The 22,024-nt window shown below is 41.6% G+C and overlaps 1 long non-coding RNA gene across 1 annotated transcript; it reads right to left on the bottom strand.

The window, feature by feature from the left end:
- Positions 1 to 11,687: 11,687 nt before the first annotated feature.
- Positions 11,688 to 14,645, bottom strand: LOC116216801. The gene is made up of 3 exons (XR_004160283.1): positions 14,557 to 14,645; positions 12,606 to 12,663; positions 11,688 to 12,361 (listed from the first exon to the last, which is right to left on the bottom strand). It is a non-coding gene; the product is annotated as an uncharacterized LOC116216801 (long non-coding RNA).
- Positions 14,646 to 22,024: the final 7,379 nt, after the last annotated feature.

The following is a 22,024-nucleotide window of genomic DNA, read 5'->3' as shown; positions in this document are numbered from 1 at the left end:
AGGAAAGCAAGGACTCCCATGAACGCAGCTTATCCTGCACTCACCTGAAGCAAAACAACCTGCATTCAAGTTGGATTGAGCAAGCAGCAGTTCTGTACCAGCTACATCTCCTTTGTGCTTTAGAAAGCATCAGTTAATTCAGTGCGGAGATAGACGTCTGCTTTCTTTGACCGTGAATCTTACATAGGATTGTATTCCCACCCGTCAAAACACCACCAACTTTCTATTTTGCTGTTATGCCTATGTTTTCAGCCGAATAGGGAGAAATTATCAAGCAACAGCAGTACAACTTCAGTTAGCATGCTGTTTTTCTCCTTTGCAGCTAAGACCCACGTAGGGCAGCCCAAAGCTCTACACCTATAAGTTGGGAGAAAAGGTCAACCCGACTTGGATGTTTCATGCTGAAGGTCTTGCGACAGAGAAGGACCTCCCTGTACACATAACACGTTTGGGACCCTCACGAAGTACTCCTGGAAAGTTGCCCTGTGCCACCGCTAGCACTACTGAGATCTTTGTGTTAGCGCGCACAAGTTACAATAGTGACATATTACAAGTTTCATTTCTACAGTCGTTTCCTTTGAAAACACATTCCTCAGTGTCTAACTACCCAAATGTCTCTGCTTTTCAGTTCAAGTGTAAGTTACATCCATTAAAATAAAGAAAAACATGGAAATGAGAAAGTCAGCAACACAAAAGAGCTACAGAGACCTTCTGCTACCCCGGTAATCTGCAAATTTGGAACACATTTCAGGAGTTTAAGGATGAGTTTGACCAGAAGCAATGCATGCGGTTTCAGACTTCCTAAATACTCCTTTCCTCCAGCACCCAAAGAATTGCACTGCTGATGTTAGGGAATAAAAGATGGTCCCATATTTTCCAGCACAACAAAATAATCTTTCCTCCAGCTAAATAAAAAAAGAGCTTTTCAGAGGCATAGTTACATGCATCCTGTGACAAACAGCTCCTGAAACAAATGAAAAGACCATATAACTTTGGGAGAATGCTACGTAAATTCAAAAGTTCACATCAGATCAGTCCTCAGGTTAGTGACAGGGCTAAAATCTTCAGTCTGAGACCACGTAACACTAGGGAGAAGAGTCTCTTTGAGTACTAGAAGGCAAACATCACCGCTGAAATATTTGCACTGCAATCTCTGGCATACGGTGAAACACAGCCTGAAAATATTTGCGGCAGAATAATTGCAGATAATCTGGTCCCATCCATACCCTTTTCACAGAACTCTTTAATTTTATAATGCTTGCGTCTTTGTGGCTCCCCAGGCACGACATGTGTTGTTTTAATGATAGAGTTGCACTACACTGAGATTTCTAACTGCGTGTAACCCCTATTTGTGGGGACTCTCCTTCCTACATGCACATGAATGTGGCAATGATGTGGTTCTGTGCTCTGCATGGTCATCTCATATTGAGGACTCTGGTTAAAAGGAAAATATTTTCTTGAATTATAGATATTAGACCAGGACTATTTTGGGGAACACAATTACTCAGCAGAAGTGCTGGAACTGAACTGTAGTACGTGTAAACTTTCGGAATTAAACCCAGTATATTAAAATAATAAAGCCCGCATGTCACATATTGGGGCTTAATAAGTTGCAGCAGACTGGGAACGATCACTCCTTTGCGGTCGTATGAAATGATGTGGGATTTTTCCTGCACCACGACTTCTAATGAGGAGTTCTGCTTTACCGTTACTATTACCGCTGTGTGAAACAGGTCTGCTATTTCCGCTAGGATTTGAAAACCTGAAAGCTGACAAATGAAAGCAACAAAAGATGGTGTTGCACAGTTTAAGTTGACAGAAGTGTAAAGGAGAGTGACCTGGGTCTTCAGCAGGAGGCTGTGAAATCTTAACAAAGACCTAATAAATATTAATACTGAACCCGGTGCAGACAATTACATGTGAGGAAATTATTTTGCATATGTTTCCATGAATCGTGTATTCATATTCTCACCTTTCTGCTTTTCTTAGAGTAGAATTTAAACAAGAACTGACCATGCAAGCTGTGGCTTCAAAGCCTTTTGAACTCCAAGCAAAAGCACAGGCAGATGGAGCATTCAGTCAGGCTCTTCGCTGGCTGCCATCCTTCTGCAAATGGCAGGAACCATGAAAGCGGCATAAATTACAGACAGGAGCGCAGCACAGAAAAATAAATGGCTACAGAACCCAGAAGCAATACTTCTGGAAGTTCCCTCCATATCATTCTGTAAGTCCCAGAGCCTTCCACTTCCCCTGCCAGCTAAAGAAAAGAGATGAGTTTAACTCGGGCACATTAGGACAGCTTTTTCTTCCAACTTAATTGCAAGAAAAGCCTATGGAAGGTAATGCAGCTGTGAGGAATGTGACTGCACACGCCAGACAGACACTGCCAGCATCAGTTCTTCCTACATTCCCCAGCCGTTAATTACTCACTGGAGGTTATGCCTCCAATGCAATTTTTTTATTCTCCAGCTTTATTACAACACAGTGAACTCTTTAGGAGTGTTTTTGCCAACAAGAAGCAAATTAACAACACATTACAGTACGTTTCCGCTGCCATCGCAGGTGAGCACAGCGCTTGTAAGAGATGCTATTTGCAGCCCCTGTTAAAGCAAAGACCTTGGAGCCAGCCCCAGCTTGGCACAGTGAGCCAACGACAGCTCTACTGGAAGACACAAGGCTGCAGTGATCTAAGTGGTGCCTCAGCCAAACCTTTAACTCCGTCCAAACAGAAACACAGCACAGCAACACAACCTTCCTGTGCACTGCCCTGTTAACTCACCATCAGTGCAGCTACTCAGGCTGTTCCACCACCTTGATGAATCCAAGAACATACTCCATTAAATGTCAGCAAATTAATCACTAGTCTGCCAAAATGCAGCTTTTATGATCGCTGCCAGCTTTCACTGAGCGTGTGTGATTTAGCTAGTCTCTGTTACCATTATCCCATGTAGTACACAAATTGTCATTTTTAAACAAAAAAAAATGAACACGTTATAATAAAATCCTTCATACATACGGTACCATGCGTAGGTGGTGCTATGCCACGTATTATCCAATAATAGGTATTACCAAATCGTTTGCTTTCATCGTTCTCACCAATAGATGATCACCGTCTGCTTTCTTCCAAACACCCACTTTGTTATTTCATATCCACTTATTAAGGAATATCCTTGTGTCGCGAGTGGCAAGAAACGTGGAGAAAGGCCATAAACCAAAGCGCTGCGTCAACCTGCAAGGACCTGCAGAGGGCAGGACAATGAAATTCACTGGTTTGGGGGTATTACCCAGCACTCCAGAGCTGTTCTAAAGGTCACAAATCCTGTGCATAAATAGAGGTGTTGCTAACTGACCCTTGCTAAACTGACTGGCTACTTGCTTAGACAATCCCTAAACAAATATTAATTGAAAGAATCCAGAGGGCACATGATCTCAGAAGTAACCAAAGACGTTCCATCGACTTTGGTCTCAATTACTCAACAGCTTGCACACAGAAAAAGCACACTCGTGAAAGAAGCCAATCTACTGCTTTAATACAAAAACGCAGCTAGAAAGAGCTCATGCAGAACCCTATTGTTTCTGTGATGACTCCCTTTAGGAACGCACAACTCGGAGAGGGAAAATTGCTAGAAAGCTGCTGTTTCACTGCATCATTTGTCTGTGAGATCTCAATCATCAGCTTAACTTTTGAGTTGCTCTTTCTGCCTTAAAATATGATGAGAGAGGGATTCTGAAGGAAACAGACCAAAAGGCAGTCTTTCCTCCAGCACAGCACCCAGTGCAGGAGACAGTTAAAAATCATTTCCTTTGTTCTTCGTGGAGTACAAGGACCAGTCTTTCCATACATCTTAGCAATACTGAGAAGCAGATGAAGAAAAAGGATGCCTACCTCTCCTATGTATTTTGCTTCTTAGGCTTCTGCGAAATGAATAAGAAGAGTCCAGATTAGTTAGAGTTACTTGTTGTTAAATCTAGCAGCCACTTAGCAAGAGCGACGACAGAAAACCTTGCAGTAACAGGATGCACAGTGAGGATGTGAGGGTTGCTGTCCATACTTTACAGGGAACCATTCTGTTAAATGGTTTAGTATCTGCTAAGCGTGCTGTTAAAGTCGGTGGCGTGTTGGCGACGGCGCAGAATCGTTGAAACACAGGACAACAAGCAACATGAAAAAGCAGCTGCTGAGGACTCATACGCGACTCGGGCCCTTGAAAAGGGCACACATGAGGAAAAAGCTCCTGTGATTCAATTCCGGGGCTTCGAACCTGGAAGAGACACTTTTTGCAGGGTGCCCTGGTGCACGAAGTGGAGCTGGTAACTTTATAAAGATACCACACTCCAGAAGGCTGGATTCTTTACTGCAAAAACAAAGCTGGTAGACTTCAAGCAAAACTACGTAGGTTATCATGAATACTTTTGACTGTAGGGAGAAAAATACATGGCTTGAGTCCAGAAACTCTCTCTGCCTACATAAGCCTGTAAGAGATCCTTATTCAGCAAGTTTCCTACAAAAGACATTAATTTACATTTTCTTGTTTAAACAACTTTCTCCATGTGAGAAATTCCAGCAGAGACAGGCTTGGAGGAATGAATGAGTGCTGCAAAGAATTCCATCTATCGCATACAGACACTTGTGACTGTTGCCATTTTGGGTCCCAAAGACGATGCAGAGACTGGGACATCAGTCCCTGTTAATCTGCAGCTGCTCTCTTCCTGGCAGTGCAGTTTGAGATACACGAGGTACTAAACGGGCTCAGATGAAAGGAAAGGTTTCTTTTAATTGCCATCACTGTTAATGAACAACTTAGTCCTGTTCAAACATTCAAACTGCGATATGGGTGAGTGTCTCAGTTTATCATGCCCTCAAGCTTTTGAACAGCGAGATTTTATTTGCTAAGCTTCGGCTGGTCCAAGAGGAACAAACTTACCCTGAGAGGGATTGGCTGAACTTGAGGTCTGGACTTTAGATAACAAAATGTTCAGGATTTGATGCAATTTTGCCTCAGCTACCTTTGCTGAGCTTTGAGCTGTCCTTGCAAACCTAGCAAGTAAAGCAAACTGCCATGGAACCCTCCTGCAAAATAGAAAGGCGTAGTCTCATTCCAAAAGGCTTTTACTTGAACATTCTGTGTCTACAAGTTAGAGAGAAATGCTGAATCTTTGTGCCAAAAGGAAAAATACAAACACAAATGGACGTGCTAGCGTTAGCTATGGTTTTCTATTTTCTATGCAATTAGAATAGCCATGCAGAATAATTAAACAATGACAACATGCACTCCAAGTACTGTTGCATAATAGTTTCACATGAATTTATTAATCAACACATCACTGATGAAATATTCAATATGTCGTGCTGGGGCTTCCCGCTCCTGCCCCCGGAGTGAACTCCTTTCCTATCTTTCTGGCACACTCAGCATCGGTACTACTGACATTTTCAATGATACCATAGTTTTATCTTTTTGATTTTTTGAAGAAAAAACATCTCAATAAAGACAAAGTATCAGCCGAGATGCCCAGCTGCCCACAGAAACAAAGGCCCATCTTCTGCAAGTGAGATTCAACTAATTCAGTGGTAAGTGCTCTCTTACTTGCCAGTGGTATTCATTTAGTCCCTGACATCCGTTCCAACTGGAGTGGAAGGGTTGCAGCTGCTTCTGCAGCATTGTCCATTTCAGCCCCCACTGCAATGAAGCCCTTAAGAAATTTAGTGGGGCATCAACCTCATCTCTGAGCAACCTGAGCCTCACCATACCCACTAGAAAAGACTTTTTGCTTATATCTAACCTAAATCTACCCTCACTGAGCTTGAAGCCATTTCCCCCTTTTTTTATCACCACAGACCCTGCTAAAGAGTCTGTCCCTTTTTTTCCCCCTTTAGTTTGTGCTCAGCTTCTTTTCTGGAAGTCACGCCGTAAGACTGGAACTTTGCTGGTATTGGGTGGAGGGCCCTTCATCTTTAAGCCTGATCATGCAGCTCAACTACTACATCCTTTGGGAAGTCTGGTGTAGTCTTGTCTTGCCAATAAATCAAAAAAATAAATAGCTAATGCTAAACACTGATATTAGACTTATATTTTTTCAGTTGGCTCCTGCTGATAAGGAACAAAAGCAAAATACCTCAAACTAAATTTAAAAATAAACAAACACAAGTGTCAAATATTGTCTTCTTACAGAGCTAGAATATGTGATATTCTCTTACCTCTGTGTACTCCTCCTAAAAAAGAAAGTACTACATATTCCAGTCCCACAGGGCGCCAAACACAGACAGCCCCTGAGCAAACAAAATAAGTTACTCGGTATAATGAACTACAAAGACAAGAATATGAGATTATAAGAAAACACACAGCTGTAAGCACTAGCTGCAAGGCTTAGCATTCACCGCCATAACTTCTTTCTGCTGGGCTTACTCTGATCCCTCCCTTTCACACTGCTAAAGCAAGTGGGTTTTTTCCATCACTATGGAACTTCTATGCACTGTTTTTGCAGAGAGAAACAGACACATACATGAGTCAGAAAGCCCCTCAAAGTCAGTGAAACGAACACTGGATCATGCATCTCTTGTTTGAATGTTTGACACCCCCCAAAAAACCCAAGAACCTCAGAAACTAAAAGCCTGGGGAATTTCTGCTTTGGCAGGCCTGGAGTGAAGCATTAGCCAAACACATTGCTATTGGCATCCAGTCTTGGAAATTTTAACCCAGCAAAACCATAGCTTGCTTCAGTATAATTAAAACAGATGCTCAAACCGGGGATTGCCAGGCTAAGTTAGGAAATTACACACAATATATTTTAACAATCAAAACGTCTTGAGTAATCAGGAGAGGTGGAAGTAGTATTTCTAGCTGTGAAACTAAATCAGGAAAATTGAAAACATTACACATAGCAGTAATTAGATGTCAGTTTTCCCCCAGGCTCTAGAACAGTCAAAATGGACTAGCGCTATTAAATCTTGTGTTCTGTAGGTCTTAATTTTTGCAAGCCGTGTGCCTTTTGCAAGTCTCATGGCATTTTACAGAGAACTGTAAACCATCAGCCAAGCTCTGCATAAACGCATGCTATTTTCTCCAAAGCATTGCTAGATGTTTTGATGATGTTGCTCAGATAGGTAAACTTACATCTATGAGGAAAGCAAAAATAGCATCATCTACTTACGTGCGCTTCACTATATCTTGGTTGAGGGGAAAAAAGCCATTAAGCAATTTAATGATTGGTTAAGGAGAGCTCACGTCTAAAATCATTAGGGTCTTCTCAGCTATTCTCATCAAGCTCCATATGGCTTCTATAGGAAACAATTATCATTTTACAAGAAAAAGCAAGTTTCTGCCCAACTTGTTCAGTTTTTAACAGAGCTTGATCTATTCATTCTGCTATTTTGAAGTTACTCTCCTCATTTTTTTAATGACTTAAGAACCCATTCTGAACACGGCTATTGTCTCTTGGACAGAGCTCCACGTCTGATTTCCATCTATATTAAGTGCTCCTGATGACTCTCTCTAGGCATAAAGACGAACTTCAAGGAGCAGTATGAAACTCAAACAGATTGCCAATGTCAGAATGAAGTAAAGTGGTCTCATTAGAAGGGGAGAAGTTAGGCTCCCTAACAATTAAAAAGAAAAAAAGTGAGCTACAAGCCATAAGCACTGATTCTATTTTCTTCATAGATGGCAATGATCCATATGGTGACATTTCATCTACAAATTTTCTATTTGTTAGCAATATTGAGTAATAGCTTTCTAGTCATGTGTTCTGAATTAGCAAATAGTGCTATCCTCCAACTGCTACAATGAACTTGTGGCAGAAGTTATAGGAACCACAGGCTTGCAAAGCTTAAGCATTGCTAATTTGAAGGCAGAATTTAGGTAATTCAGCAGTTTTACAGTCACACTCTGTAGGTCCACATGGATAAGTTACAGGTAATGTATATAAGACACAGAATACAAGAAACCCCCTTTCTCTAATCTGTAATATGGCTCCTGCACTCCTTAATATCACTGGTAGAAGAAGCTTTCTACAGCTTTCCTTAGAGAAATCTGAGGGGTGGACCATAGACCAGGTCTAAATGTTAAGTCGGTTGAAAGAATGAATACAAGTATTAACCTGTCAGGTCTAGGGCATTCTGAATTGTTGTACTGAATCACATCCAAGTTCTAGCTGCAGGCTGAGCTTTGCTCAGGCAGCCAAAGAATCCAGAGGCACCAAAAGCTGCTCGTGGGCAAGGCCATCCTCTGCTGAACACTTCCAGTGATGCTTTTTGCAATAAAATTTCAATTTACTAAGCAGCCTGGTTCCTGAGAGTTACGCAGACAGGCAGATTTCGCTTGTCTTTTTAACTTTGAATAAACAGATTATCTTCCTGTATTTTGCAACGTATTTAAAGGAAAGCATTGTTTCTCTTATTGTTAATATTAAATTAGAAATAAATGCAAATCCAGTAAGCAAGTATCTCATACACACTGTGAAACAATCTTCTAGAGCGGATTCCGTTTTTCACCAAAAGCATAGAAGTCATTAGTTTGGAAGGCAAAGGATGGGTCTTACGATCAAATTTATGGGATCAGTTCTCTGTTCGTCCATTTTCAATAGAATTCTCATGCATCTTACGCAAATGTAATGGAAAAAAATAAAAAAATAACACCACCACCATTTGTCCTCAATTGATTTCTTTCATTTTCTTTTATGTCAACCAGGTAATTTCTCGTATGCATAGAAAAACTGTACTTGATATCATAAAGTACCACGATGCAGTGTGAAAATCTGGTAGTCAGGCTATTTCTAGTGATCTCATGGTTCTGCTATGATTCATGAATATAGAAATCCATTAAAGTGCTTTCATTAATCCCTGATGCTTTTACTGTATTCAAAAGGCATGCAGCTTAAATACTGAACTGTACAATAGGCTTTAACCTTCTGCCATGCCTCCCTCCTGAGTCTCATTGGCTTAAGGAGGAAAACAACTGAAGAACTTGAACTATGTCAATGAAAAATTTAGAGACAAGTTAGGGCAGAATGTTTTGCAAGGCATGACTACCATGACTATCACATCTGAGTGAGTAATCAGTATTCTGAAGGCCACGGTTCATCATCTTTTTATATGAAAGAGAAAACATAGCTTTACCTTGTTGAAAATGGGTTGTGCGACCTACGTACAAATTAAGGCAGACAGGAGCAATAAAATGAAGCGTGGTGGAGGAAGGCAAGACGTTCATTTATTAAAAAAATGCAATGTATCTGTATTTCCCCCTCAAGTCACTGAGTCTCATTGAATGTGAAATGCTGTGTGACTGCCTTAGCTGTTGTTACTATGAAGACAGTTGTACTGTTAAAATTAATTTCCATCCCTTCTGCTTCCATCAAGCTAACAGCTTTCAAAAGCAACAATAAGAAGAACGGCCAAAGAAGACGAAAACTTACCAAATCTAAATTCTTCCCTCCTCCTCACTTAAAAGCAGTGATGCTTTTTCTGTGCTGTTGCTTCTGTAGCCATTGGGAGTGGCTCTAGACATAGGTAAGTGGTAGCAAAACTGCCTTTTAAAAGCGAAACATTTCTATGAATAGAAGAATATGGTTTTCTGCCTCCTGAATCTCTTCAGCTACTCCTTATCAACTAGCAGTGATCAGACGACTGCAAATATGTGCAGTTCATAGAGCTAGTCCCAACTAGTAGCCAACTGCTGCCATTTTCGGGTTGACTGAAATTTCTTTTAGCTCTCTTCCCCCTCAAAATCACTCACTCTTACCTAGTGTAATGCTTTGAGGACTCACCCAAAGTTGTTCCAAACAGCTACAATCCGCTGGAGTGAGACAGTTGTTTGTAAAGACACGTGCACAGGAGATGTGCAGAGCATGGGGGAACCTCCCCGTTGGGTCACAGGAGCCAGGTCAGGCTGCCACCCACAAGCATTGAACCACTCTGCTTATAAATCCTGTCGTTTGCGCAGCTATGCCTTCTTCACCATCAGAAAGCCGTCTCACAGCAGGACAAGCACACACCAGCTATTTTGTGAAGTCCTTGCAGAGGGGAACTGCATGTAGCATTTGCCTCAGCACAAACACAAGATCAACGTCGCACCTCTGCTTCTCACAAACAAGACTTTCATCTCAACTTGCTGGCTGAGGTGAAAATTTTTGCTGCATCTCTACTGCCGTCTTGAAGTGAGATGATTAGCTTCAGTTAGTCAGGATGCTTTATGGGGAGATAATTGAGATGTTAGTGGCTTCATCCAAAAGTATGCCTTGTTTATTCTTGTTTGGCCCAGCTGTCCAGCTCAGCTATCCTGATCAAGCAATTTCACTTTTGTTACCAACAGCTAGAAAACAACCAGCACATCTATCTATCCTTTACTTTATCACTCAATAACTCTGAATGGATCAGATCAAGGAAAAAATAAAAAGATGCAATGATGAGGGAACTGGTGTTTGCAACACGAGAGATATGTTTGAAAGCTTATCTTTGAGCTGAAAGTAGCCTCCCTCCACATCCCTCCACAACCGCCGGGACTTTTTCCATACTCTACCAAACCTTGAAGTGGCACAATCACTACAGAGTCCTGCAGCATTCACTGACAAGTGTTTCCCAGACCAAAGATGAATACTTTCATAAATTTAAAAACCAAGCAAGAAAAGTGACTTTTCACATCTTCTTTTGTAATATAAAATCGAAACAGTCTTGTTTTCTTCTTTCCTAATACAGATTTTAAATTGACTGCTATGCTGGAAATAGACTGGGGACATTCATTCTTCTCATTCCAAGTTTAAAGATTAAGCTCTTCAATTATTAAATTGTACCCATAGCCAATAAGCTGCTGTGCAGTTCATCTTTAAAAGTAGGTGGAATCTTAGTGATCAGAATACCTGAAAGAAGGACGTATAAGCAAAACTGCTGTGCACAGATCTGAAATTTGTATTTGTGATGAAAATGCTGGAGATCTGCTGTATCAATTTACAGCTAAACCCAGGCTTGCTCGCAGGGGCCCAGGTCACTTTTTTATGTTTTCCAGCAGCTGCACAACACACAATCCCCATTCCCAAGCCACCACGCAAACCTGTGTATTGCAGCCATCTATGGGAATAAGCCACATTCCCACTTATCAAACTGTTGGTGCTTTCTCTACATGCAAAATTACATTTAATTAACAGAAGGCCGGATACCATAAGGAGGCATCACTGCTGCTTTCCAAAACTTGGCCCATGTGAGGCCTTGCTGTTTTATCCGGACCCACCAGCTCCAAGAGATGGAGGCCCTGATTTAATATTCAAGTTAGCTCACTTCCAAAGCTCCTTTCACATGAAGTACTACCTCTTAAGTCCCTCCACAGACCTAGCTAAGCTGAGACTACACAAAGGGACAGGAAATAAAACAAGCAGTCTGACAAAATGGCGTCCGACATAGAAGTGTGTATGAAGCAAAGGTGTGTCACTGAATTCCTCTGTGCAGAAAAAATGGCCCCCACTGACACTTGCTGAACATCTATGGAGAACAGCAGAGAATGTGAGCACAGTGAAGGGTGGGTGGTATGCTTCAGCAGTGGCAAAAGCGACCTGCTGCTGCAGGTTTTGACAAGCCCAGCATGCAGGCTCTTGTTCATCACTGCTGGGAATGCAGAGCTAATGGTGGTGACTACGCTGAAAAAAGAGTGTTTTGTAGCTGAGAACTTGCTCCATCAAATAGTGTTACTGTGCCCTTTCTATCTCTTGCTGTTTCCACGGAACTAAATAGGAGGCATTTATTTTGGAGCAACCTACATAAAATTGACACCTTGAAAATAAGCTTTATTTCAGTGCTCGTTTCTGCATTGTGCAGCCCTCGTGCACAGGAGCAGGCTGAGATGGTGTGAGAAAATGGATCCACTTCAAACCAAGTCCTGCAAAACTACCAGGCTTCAGTCAAGCACCAGCACTGCAAGAGTTAAGAGCATGTGCTGTACATCACTGGTGGGAATAGCTCGAGAAGCAGAAATAGTAGGAATAGGATCCTTTACAATGATTTCAGTTTTTATTAACATATTTTTACAGGATATCCCAGTTAAGCCAGACAGCTTGTTTACAATAGGGCCCTGTCCAAGGACAGCTTAAAACTATTATACAGTACATACAGAAGGACAATACAGCCCCAGAATGAGCTACCAGCAGGCAGTAAATCATGTCAAAGCCTCATGTTACACCTGATTAACTACTTGGCTCCACTGCTGCAGCGTGTTCCAGGAATGCCCGCTTCAGTGTCGCTATGAGTTGTCAGGGTATTTATGCAATCTGATGGCAAGTTTCATAAAGTAGTGCCTCACTGTATCACTGAAGAGGAGTTGCTCGGTATGAACGTCGGAGCACACCCTTAGCACCTACAGTGTCCTCTGGTGCTATGCATTCCCTAAAAAGTGACCTCATGTCAGCTTCATTTACAAGACAAAAACACATCATATGGGTCCCCACAGGATCACCTAAGCCTGGATTACATCTCTATCTGAATTACGCTTCATCAAGCACACCCACAGTTCTATTCCTCACAAATCAGTCCGTTCTCTAACAAGGTCACTGCAATTAAATGGCCTCCCACCATTTGATTCTGCAAAATGGCTTTAAAATACATACTCTTGTCCAATTGGCAGCCTTACCTTTTTCACTAAACACACAAGCCTGCTGGCAGACCACACGGTGAAACCTTCACATCGTCTGAACATAAAGGAAACTTTGTTTATGTGAGATTCAAAATCAATCCTATCTGCTAAAGAGGCAAATTTCAAAAATATCCTAAAATATATAGGATGTATGGTGTCAAACATGCAAGGTGTTGTGGAAACCAAGTCATAATCCTTAAAGAGTCCATATTTATCCACCTGTCTCTCAGAAAGCCATAGGGAATTAACTGAGATGTAATGCACCTTGATCAAGACTTAGAGTCATACAAGTCAGCAGAAGTGCTTCTTAATTGCAAAATCCATTAGCTCTGGCTCTACGTGTGCAGCTTCTCCTAGACCCCTGGAGGAATTTAAGCAGCATTTCCTTAGAAAATGCAGGTGATATTTTAGCTTTACTCTTGATTTCACGTACTGGGGATCTGGTGTAAGTCAGGTCTCTCTGCACAAAATATAAACGTGGTGCAGAACCCAGTAAACCAATTTCTTGATTTTAGCACGCTGCAACACACAGGGTAGGCTGGGCACCTGAATTCTTTCTATTGCTTTCTGAGTGAGGCAATTTCGCATTCCAAATTATATCACAGATCACAGTAAGACACTGTCTTCTAAAATTGAACAAGCAGTCCAATTAAAACAAGAGCAAGGCTTCTAAAAATAACAGCAGAACAGCAGAGCAGGCATCCCTGGACTGCAAACCTATTTCTCTACTAAATCATAAAAGCATTTCCACAGCAATAGCTATCACAGGAAGAGTTGTTGACAAATGGAAAGCGTGATATTCAGTCGCCTTTTCCTAGAAGAAGATGACAAAAAGTCCTTCTTGGTTTTAGAATGGAGTAAGAACCAAACTAAGTACTGAGGCCGCTGCAAAACAGATATGTGCAACCTTTTAAAAATCCCTACACCTAAATGCAGATCACCCACAGGCACAGTCACTTAAGGAAGAGGAGGGCATCTGCACGGTACCAACCCTTGTGGTCTGCTTGTACGATCGCTTGTGCAGTTCAGAGGCAAGAAGGAAACCAACAAGACCTCTCCAGAAGGGCATCAAGTAAAACATGAATGTTGGGCAGCAGGGAACAAATCTCAGCTGGGAATGCATGAAACACTATCTGAGCAGCAGCTTCCAGGTAAGCACCTCACGGTGGGAAAAATGTCTAGGCATGGGTCAGCTGAGGCCAGCTTCTCAGAGGACTTTTCTTTCTGAATGCTGAACAAGGGACTTGTCCTTACAGGTGGCACAGAATCAAGGGACAGTAAATCCAGCAGGACCCCTTCAGACACTGAAAAGGATTCAAAGCTCACAACTGTTTTGCTGGGGGAGAAAGATCGGGGACAGCTAAGGAGAAGCTCAGCCACTGCTGAACCGGACCGCGGTAGCAGGGACTAGCAAATTGCTGCTCAAACCTTTGGGTGAGATGTGGCTGAGCAGCTGCAGAGCTGTGACACGAGCCGTTGGGCACCGTGCACCGACTCAGACACAAAGCACAAGGTCTCCTTTGTGGCCAAAAGTCAAGCCAGCTGCTCGGCAGGGAGAGGTCAGGCCGCAAAGGCAAGGCTAGGTCTGGGAGGAAGCTTACCAGTTGCCACAGACATTTAGTTGCTGTCTGCAGGGCTCAGCATCTTGAGCAGACTTGATCCTTGCCAATTTGAGCTGAACTTTTTAATCAGCTCTGTTTGGGAATATAGAAAAGTCAATGCACTTTTAGCCAATTTATTCATCTTCAGCTGGTTTTGTTTAGTAGCAAAAAAATCAGAGGTCCAGCCTCAACTAAAATAAATTCAACCCTTCAAAGTTCCAGCTGCAACTGAAAATCTGTGACTAAGTGTAGCTGTATTCATTGCCTTGCTCAATTGCCTGCAAACAACAGAAATGGAAGCAGTGCTATCTGCCTGTACCGGGTGACTAAGTGCAGATATTACTTACAGGTGATTTTCTTTTCCTGGTCTTGCAAGTCTTTGCTCCAAGCACCAAATACCAAAGCCATGATGTGTAACACCACCTTTGCTGTCGAGCTGCGCTCCACCATTCCACAGCAATGTCCAAGAAGTCCTGTGCCTGTGGTAATTTGGTTTGCGTGAGGAGTCTGTAAGACAAAATTGAATGGAAAGCGCTGTATTCTTTCTACAATTGATCCATGCAATTTTTAAATTGACTTTCAAAAACGCACCAAACACGCCCAGGGGAAATAAACCAACGATGTGAATTGCTGCCTGAAACCACTATACAGGTAACAGAGTGCATTTATTGTGGTGGTGATAGAAAAGAAACTTTCCATAATGTATTTAGTAAACTCGACACTTCCCCTTCCACAACAAAAGGTTTAATATCACCTACAGTTATAAAAATGGTACTACATGTCTTGGTTTCCCCGATTCTGAAGTCACTGCTGAAAAGCTGAGCATTACACAGGACACATGCCTATAGCAGAGGGCTAACTACTACTCTCACTTAGCTGTAACGGCAGATTTGAGACATTATCTCAAGGCACAGATTTGTAAGAAGTGACTTGACTGCAAATAGGACTGCTTTCTCATACAAAGGCATGTACATTCAAGTGCAGCGCTGAAAGATAATTCAAGTTTTGTTTTGCCAGTATATCAGGCTAGATCAATTCTTGCTGTGGAACAACAAAGCTGGGTTCTGGAACTCAGGTTGTCCCAAAGTCTAGGAGTTAGGTGCAAAACTGCTTAAATTCATGGCAAGCCTCCAAATCTTGCCAAGCTTTCTCTTAGTTAACTTCAACCAAAATCTAGAGAGCAACTAAGACACCTTTTGTAGGTCAGCGAGAAAGCATAGTTGGATGAAGCCTGAAAAAACAAGCAAGCTTTGGTTTTCTTAATATTTCCTTCAATTAAAGCATTCTTATGGTAGTAGTTAAACAATAGAATGGCAAGTTTTAGCATGTGCTCTGACATGGGATTTTACTACCTCCAAACAAGCAGCAGGGTGAGATATCAAAGACATGAGTCCTGTCTGTGTTAGGCTTCCACTGAAACTACACCTACAGTATTTCAGCAGAACAACAGTTTGCACTTGCATCATCTTTTCCCTTATTAAAAAAAAACAACACAACACAACTTGATCAGTGTTTCCATAAGAAACTTTATCAACTAAAATGATGTATCCAAACAGATTTATGATGCATCCTGTTTAGTCATGAAAGCATTTAATTCCGTGCGATGAGTGCACATGGGTGTCTGTTAGTGACTGTACTCCTGTCTTAAATATACATATTTAAAAATCTAATACATATATATTATATTATAGGCAAGGTCAAAAGGGAAAAAGCAGGGAAAACACAATTTAAGGTTAAAATTTCACAGAAGAGATTAAGAAAATTAGAAACGATGAGATAGTTTATTTCAACACTAATCTTAGCCGTCACAATAGTATTCCTATTCAAAAACAACACCTGCAAGATGGATACGACAGATGGGGAAACAGAGGTGCAGAAAGCAAGAAGCTCACATGGGCTTTGCCACACAGTCTGCAGCTGAGCAGGGTATGCACTGCTTCAAACGTTGATCACTACAACGCTGGCACCTTTCATTCCCACTTCTACAGTTCTCATGGCCATAGCAGCACGCCTATTTACCTTGTAGTGATAAGCACTTCGGATGAGAGGTGCACGTGACCTTTAGCAAGATGAAGTCAAGGCTTTTAAGCACTACTGCCACACGTACAGTCACTGCATTAATAGTCCAAGTCTGGCTATGGGGTGGAGTGCAGGAGGGATTTTCTTTTTTTTTTTTAACATAATAAGCTCATTATATACTAATTCGATACCCCTACTTTGCATGATGATGCACAACCTCACCCACCCTAAAGCGTCTGTGTGGCCATCATGCTATTTTTCTTCAGGGCAAGCAAGTGTGCCTCTTGGAGTTTAAGGCAGACAAAAACTTAAAAAGAAGGGACAAAAAAAGAACCATAATTACTGAAGCCTTTGATGACAATACCATAATACTGAAGAAGACACTACAAATAAACAAATAAAGCACTTGATTGCAGTGAGGAAACACAGTGATTTTGCAGGTCTGGAATCAAGTGGGCTTCTACAGTGTGAATCTGGACATTGCTCCTGGACAACACAAAGTGTCTCTTCCCTACCTTCGTGAACCCAGGCAATGCAGTGGTGTCTCCTGAAAGCAAATGCCTTCATGCAATTCAAAAGTGGCCGCCTCTGAGTCACCACAAAACTCCCATACATAATCTCCTGTCATTTGAGAACCTCATTAAACCTATCAACACTTGTATCTCAGGCTGATGAGACCGGAGAATTCAGAGACAGTGGCATGCTTTGCTGTCCCCTAGTTATAATCTGCTGAATTTGGGAATTCCCTTCATAGCTTTTCCCTACTGAATGATAACAGATAAGTCACAAAGACCAAAGATTCCTGAATGTATACCAAATTAAAGTAGTCTGTTTGAGGAAAAAAAAAAAAAAACAACGCAGTTCACAACACAACATGAAGATACTAGTTTTCTGCAGAGCATTTGATGAACTACTTCCTGCCACCTGCAAAATAAACAGGAAAGTTTGAATTCCCATAAAGCATGAGTTGCTCTGTGATTTTGCTTGGTTCTCTTTGGCAGATGCCTCGTATCAGGTATGATTCATGCCCCAGCTGTGCCACCTTGAGCCATCACCATCGCATGGCTAGCATAAGGGAGGGTGAAACACTGGCTGGCAAAGCCCCCCAGTGCCTGCTTTCCCCAGAGGGCTCCAAAGCAATGGATCACAAAGAAGGCTCAGCAGCCTTCAGTAGCATCACGCCTTTCAGCACAGCTGTGAGTGCTCTGCGCACTCAGAAATAGCTCGATGTCATTTACTTCTCAGTAGCAGCATTTTAAATACATAAGTGTGGCTTGTAAAACAAAGTTAAAAATATATCTACCTCAAAAGGTATTAGCATCACTTTAACTGAGAACCTCTAGTTCAGTTCTCAGGAGTACACAGGAATCAGTGGTTTCTTTCTGGCAGAAGATAACGCTCGTGGTGTTGGTTATCTGCTTTGCTGCAGCAACGAGCAGCACTTCTCAGTTGCTGGGTCACAAGTAGGTCAGGTGCCCTCACACAGCACTGTGCAAAACAACCTGTACACAAAGTCTGATTTTCTGAAAGATACGCGTACACATTCGTAGGCATGAGAAGAACTAAACAAAGCAAGCACTGGGGAAAAAAATGATGAGAATTCAAAGATCTTTGCCTAAATCTTTTGGCTGTGAATGAAAACTACTGCGGCAGCGCTCCACAATGCATTTGTGATGCACTATTTTTTTTCCCCCAGAGGAGCGAGGCAATGCTCCGATTTTTTCCAGACTGTGATCTAGATGGCTGAGCCATCAGAGTGCCTGTAGGAAAATAGAATAGGCTCAGAATCTCACCAGTCAGATGCGGCAGATCATGCCCTAGAAGGGAGAAGAGGGAAGCTGAGATCACAGGTTCCCACTCCTGCCAATCAATGTTGCAAACTGTTCAAAGGGGAACTTATCATCTCACGTTCAAACTATTGAGAGATGTGAAAACTGCATATCATTAAATATTAGAAATGATTCATGAGTCAAAGAACAGGAGGAAGAAAAAAGTGATTTCCAGCATACATTTTAAGAGTATCTTCTTTTTTATTAAAGACAAGACCCTAAATGCACTTACTATAAAGTCTGAATGATGTTAGGAGCCCAGCTAAGAAACACAGACCTCAGAGTGTCTGCCCGGTCTTTTACACACCTAGAACAAGTGAGCACCTGAGCTATGGCATGAAAGACATACCACCCCAACCCAGATCTTTCAGCAGCTCGCTGCCCATTTCACCCCTAACACCATTCTGACTCAAGACTCTGCGATTTGGCAAGAGCACACTTGGTGCACTCTAACCCAGAGCACAAGCTTCAACAGCACCTAACACGCAACAGTGGCAGGAAGGAATTCCTGCTGTAGACATCACCTTGCCTCGAAATCTATGTGCCGTCTTGCAAATAAACACATAAATCAGTACTAAGGTATTTATTAGGACACAAAGACTACAGTTTAACTTCCTTACCATGCTGAGAGAACCAGACACGCAGTCTCTTCTCCTCTCCCAGCAGACTGCTGTAATCCTCTGACACTACAGGCTGCTTCACAATACCTCAGAGGGCAGAGGAGGAGTACTTTCTCCCACAGCTGAGAACAGGAACGAAAGCATGAGCTTGCTCAACATCGTTAATGTCCAACCACAAAGGCCCACATCTATTTCTGAGAAGAAGGAGGCCAGGTTTGGATTCCTTCTCCACGTACATCGCGACTGCTTCCTACGCAGTACAAAGTCCTCAGATCCTGATGATGGACTGCCTGAGTAATCAGGCTCCAGTAAATCAGCAACTCTCTCCTTAAGCCTCATTTGTTTCTCCAGGAGAAATAGAGAACGCCCATCCCTATCCTGCAGGAGCATCATCACCAAAGCACCTACAGGGAAGATGCAAGATGCAAGTTTGAATGACCTCAGACTGTAGAAACTGTAGAAAGAATTGAGCTTTGTTTGGTCCCTTTGTGGCTACAGGTTATTTTCTTCTTTGCTAACATCTCTCTTCATGTTATTGAGCAAGCTGGTCTAGCGAGAGGGGGCCCTATAGCAGGGGAATTGGAACTAGATGTTCAATGACTAGATGACCTTCAGGTCCCTTCCAATTCAAACCATCCTATGATTCTAAGATTGAGCTCTAGAAATCATCTTTTTCTCCTTGTGAATACAGGAGAACAGTGCAAGTTTTGTTCACACCATTAGAACAACTTTCAATGTTAAATTTTCATAAACAGTTTCAGTTCTCAATGTCCTTTTACACCATCAGACACTTTGGTTGTCCTCTAGTGAAAACAAGCTCATTTTCATTTCCGGTATGAATCAATCACGCTGAAAACTGATTCATACTGAACATTTTGAAACAAATTGAAAAAGCCATCTGGAAAATTCAGAAAAGATTTTCAAAATACATAAAGGACCACAACGCTCATCCATTTCTTTTCTCCCTCCCACCACCACAGGAACTGCACTAAGTGAGGGACACCACAGTTTGCAATTAACCTTCCCATGGCAAGAGCCTGTACTAGCAGTCTGCTAAGGGAGTGGGATCCAGGAAGAGAACAGATCTATAAGAGAAAAATTGAGCCCCAGCAATTTCTTGCAGAAGGCTTGAAATGAATACGAGGATCAAAGCAAACACTGCTTTCAGACAGCCGAGAAGGAAGACAATAAGCCCGTAACAGGCAGAACTGCCATCCTTCTTGTGATATCCAACGATACAATTAAGGTCAACTGTACAACTGCTTTCAATTTGTTTTGTTGGTGTTTTTTTTTCCTTATAGCCTAGCCAAAGGAAAAAAAAATGACAAATTCTGGAGGAGTGTGTTTTCTTATATAAACAGCATAAACAGATAAGCAGTTTCAGGGAGTAGCATAAATCAAGAGTTTATTTTACTGCCACCAGAGTTAAAACCCTTAATTTTAATACGGAGTTTTTCAAACGTTATCAAGTAGAGATAGTCAAACTTTGGTTTAATTACTCCCTTTGTGAAAAGACTTTATTAAATTAATTAACCAAGTTATCTTCTCAGAGTATGATCCATTTCTAATTCTAAAACTATCGATCTTTTTATTTGGAAGCCATTGTTCAGCATCAAATTGCTTTCTGCAATCAGCATATACTAGCGAGTTTAATAAAGCTCAAGGACTCCTCTAAGGTCCTAAGAGACTGAGAAACAAAAATATTCATAAGTATCCTGAGAAATTACCATTATGCATAGTCATCCCGACCCCAGGTATAGAAGGCAGTAAGAATTTAAGTAACTATTGACAGTGTGAGTCCCAAGTGAGATTACTATGAGAAATTCTCTTTTCTGTCATCCAGTCAGCACTGACTTTCATACTAATCAAGTTGCATGACCAAGAGATTCCTCTTTTTGCCCTCCAGGTTACACTCCACAGAGGTATATATAAACACTATCGCCCAAATCACTTTGATTTTGTATTTCTTTCTCACACTCTGCTTTGGAAAACAGTAATCACCAAGTTCTCAGTTGCCACGCAGATAAAAAGGATCATTACCGATGGACGAGGAGGCTTGTATCAAGTAAGAAAAAAGCTTCCTGAGAGTCCAGTCTGCAGTAAACTGAAAAGTCTATTAAGACAGTGCTGCTAGAATTCCACAAAATCTACATAACTCAAAATGTGAAAGGAAACCTGACTCCAAATTCATTCAGGAAAAGCAAAATTTGAATGTACACGAGAGCTTTTAGGAGGTGGAAGACTTAAAGAGTTCATACATATCAAAGGATGGAAATTGCTGAAAAAATACTTAGTATAACAGGATGTTAAGCAAAGCAGATTCATGAAATTCCACATATACAATTTTTCATTATCAAAAGATGGTTTCATTTACACTATAAGGCAGTACAAGACCCCATGAGTTCATTCCTTCCCCCTTGCTCTTCTAAACTACCTTGCCTGCCATCACTTCTTTCCATGCCTTTTTCCAGCCTTTCTCCACAGCTGCCCTTTCTCTAAACAACAGCAGTCTGACATCCAGGTGGAATCGAGGCCTTTCAGATAATTTTTCATCAACATGAGGATTTGTGCGGTTACTGCAGGACCCCAAGCGGCATGTGCTTTAAACGGTGTAAGAGAGATGTGCTAGAGAGATCTACGTGATGTGTTAATTACTTTTTTTTTCCTAGCTGGTATTGTCTTGGATTTGAGTGAGGTTGAGGTATGTATACTTACTTCAAACAGATTTATACACTTGCACGTACGGCTTACTCATTACTGGAAGGAAGAAAACATTTTTTCAGCATTTGAGAACAACTAAATAAACAAACAAAACCATTTATTTCTGAGCATAACAATCAGTCTTTTAGCTACACGCAAATGCAGAGCCAAGAGACCTTTCTAGCACTCATAAACAGCTTGTTAGAACATGCAACTTCAGGACAACATCACTGTTCCTGTCTTTTCCTCCAAATAGAGGACAGTAGTGGATGTGACCTGCACGCACGACTGCTGATTTATGCTGTGCTGACTCGGAGGAACTACACTGCCAGCAAGACAATTTCTCATGATTACAGTGTTTACAAGTCTCACTGAGTCCAGAAGTCCTTGTTTTGAATGCAAGAAGAAAAACTATGAACGGCTCAGGCACAAGACATAGTGCATGTACAGCATGCTCAAGCTAAATGTCTCCCTTATGTAAAAGATAGATGAGACATACTCTAATTAAGGGTTAGTCAGGGAGTATAATGACCGGAGGCCAAACACAAGAGATGATAATCTTGATTACAGGTTGGTCACACTGATCAAAGTAATATATTGGCTCTATATTCCTAGAAACAACTTTGTGAACTTTTGATTAGAAGATT

Source organism: Meleagris gallopavo, chromosome 7 (assembly GCF_000146605.3).
Source record: "Meleagris gallopavo isolate NT-WF06-2002-E0010 breed Aviagen turkey brand Nicholas breeding stock chromosome 7, Turkey_5.1, whole genome shotgun sequence".
Classification (NCBI taxonomy): Eukaryota; Metazoa; Chordata; class Aves; order Galliformes; family Phasianidae; genus Meleagris; species Meleagris gallopavo.
Note: the sequence above shows the minus strand (reverse complement) of the source record. Positions and strands in the feature narration are given on the sequence as shown.